Here is a 2,771-nt window from a genome sequence, read left to right as displayed (position 1 = left end):
CTCAGGTTTCTGCTACTTTGTCAATACTGGAACTTCACTGGGACTCCTCCTGGATATCCTGTTGTTGCCCTGGGTCATGGAGATCCTATAGTTTTGGATGTGGAGGACCAGCTCCTTCATGCACTCAAGTAGTTCGTCCATAGGACAGATGCTGAGGTGGATTAATGAAGTGGATTAATCCAAAACCCTGGACCTGGGCCTGAGAGATATCTGAGATGGTCAACCCGCCAGCTCTCATGTCCTTGGGGCCAGCTCCCCTGCAACCCCTACAACCGGGGCTAGCCCTAGTCTGCTGCCCAGTTGAGGTGCAGGGCCTGCTTCTCCCGGTGTTGCCAACATGACCAATTCTCTCACTCTCGTGACCTTGGGGGGAGCTCTCTCTCATCTGCCACAGAAGGTGAAGGACAAAGGAGGGGAGGAGAGTGTCTCTTCTCGCGCTCTCATGACCTAGGGGCCAGCTCTCCTGTCTGCCTTAGGTGACAAAGGATAAGAGGAGGGCATCTCTCCTTCACCCATGCCCTCAGTGTAGCTCACCTAGGACTGCAAAACTGTGAGTCAGCTCTACCGTGCTGCTAGGCGAGGTGCAGGGCCTCTTCTCCCGTGTGCTGCGGCTGGTAAAGGGCAGAGACAGCTCTCCAGATCTCATGACCACAGGGTTAGGTTCCCCACCTTCCCCAGGTGGTGACTGGTGAGGTGGGAGGAGAGTACTTCTCCACACCCTTACATGGGAGATGAGTATCAGGGCCAATGATCGCATCCTCCAGACCAGCTCATCTAAAATTCCAGCCATGCAGGAGGCAGGAGGGCGGTTGTTCTCCCAAGTACTGCAGCTGGTTAGGGGCACAGGCAGCTCTCCCACTGTCATGCCTCTAGGGCCAGCTCTCCCCTGACACTCGGGTGAGGAGTGAGGCCAGTTCTGCATAGCCCTCAACCATCAATCTGTCCCAGGGTGGCAACACAGACCAGAGATGACCACTTGGCCTTTGGAGGTAAGAGACCCCTGCTGCTTCAGGGCCAGAGACCCAGTCATGATGCCTGTGACAGCACACCTTACCATGGACCCCACCATGGTCCCAGGTGGCATCACTGGCTACTCACATCAGGCTGCTCCTCACTACCCTCGAGACTCTAGTTCAGCCTCTCTTTCATTGTGCCCACATCCTTCTGTTTCTTTCTTTTCCAATTTCCCACCACTTCCTTGTTCCTCTGAGTGGTGCCCAGTACCTCTGAGTGTCTGGGATTATCTCAGAAGTGGTCTCAGGAATGCCTCATGCATTACGGCCTGGCGCAGGGGTCATCTTGAACATGGTCTTCCCCACAAGGCCTGAATGACATCAGAGTGCTGTTCATTTCAAGCTAGCTCCCCTTGTGAGCCCTATGACATCAGTCTGATGGTTGCGCTCCACTCACTCCTCACCTGGACTTCTCAAGTGGCCATCTGTCTCAGGCTCACTCCAGCTTGGGGGCCATGGTCCCACACAGGGTTCTTCTAGTCTCCAGCTTGTTTCCTGTCCTGGAACCTGTCCAGGCCTACCTGGTACAGACAGGACTTGTGGTTATCTCAGGCTACCTCTCTGTCTGAGTCGCCTAGTTCAGGACTGGTAGTGGTCTCAGGTGCACATGGTCATAGACTAGAACATGAAGCATAGACATAGCCTTTCTCCACTCTGCCACCTACTGACACACATGTGACACAGCAGCCACATCTGTAATGCCTCTAGGGAGTATTATTATTATTATTAATTACTAAGCTTGATTTAACACTATACCAACTTTCAAGATACCTTACTGATCCTTATCAGCAGAAATAGCATGACATTGGCATCATGAAAACAGACCTGTACATAAATTTAACATAATAGAAGATCTGTATATAAACCTATGTAGCTACAGCCACCTGATGTTTGCGGGGAAATGCCAAAAAAAATACTCATTGGAGAAAAACAGCCTCCTTAATAAATTATATTAGGAAAACTGAAAAATCTACATGTAGAAGAATAAAATTAGATCTGTGTCTTTCATCCTGTCAAAAATAATAAATAAGTCCTCTCAGAGGCCCAACCAGCAACTAACTGAGATAGATGTGAATACTTACCCCAACCATTGGACTGAAGTTGGGGATCCCCATTAAATTAGGGAAATATTGGAGGCTGAGGAGAGCGACCCCATAGGAAGACCAGCAGTCTCAACTAACCCAGAACCCTGAGAGCTCCCAGACATACGTCAGACAAAGGATTAATACCCATAATATTAAATAAACCTTAAAGATTAAGCGTCAGGAAAACAATGCTCAAAAGAAATAATATAAATGGACCATAAACATTTAAGAGTGTTCCATATCCATAAGCAAAAATAAAATACAAATCAAAATTACTATAGACCTTTGGAGAAATTCATATGGTAGCCTACTGCTGCAAAGGCTTCTACACCAGGAATCTGTTGCCTTTTGTAGTTGTTACCCGATGGTGTCTTACAGAGTTCCAAGACATTACAGTATACTGTCGATACTCTTGATTACCTTCCAGACACCTCATACTTGGGTCATAGAACATGAGAAATTAAGCTGTTATTGACCTAGAAGTTTTATTCCTACTTTCTATTGTTCATTGTCCTTGGAGATACTATGTATACTACTGGAGGAGAAAAAAAAATCATCATTCTTACCTGCCTGGGAGTTACAATAATGACTAGCCTGGGAATACATAGCCCAGTGGAGCAATAATAGCATCAACATCATGAGAATGACCACCAACTTTCTGAATGAATTATAG

General features: G+C 47.5%; 1 non-coding gene across 1 annotated transcript; it reads right to left on the bottom strand.

Moving 5' to 3' along the window:
- Nucleotides 1-1,589: 1,589 nt before the first annotated feature.
- Nucleotides 1,590-1,726, bottom strand: LOC115065631. The gene has a single exon (XR_003845405.1). It is a non-coding gene; the product is annotated as a small nucleolar RNA SNORA17 (small nucleolar RNA).
- Between the last annotated feature and the right edge of the window lie 1,045 nt (nucleotides 1,727-2,771).

The sequence above is a fragment of the Mus pahari genome, chromosome 16 (genome assembly GCF_900095145.1).
Source record: "Mus pahari chromosome 16, PAHARI_EIJ_v1.1, whole genome shotgun sequence".
NCBI lineage: Eukaryota > Metazoa > Chordata > Mammalia > Rodentia > Muridae > Mus > Mus pahari.
Note: the sequence above shows the minus strand (reverse complement) of the source record. Positions and strands in the feature narration are given on the sequence as shown.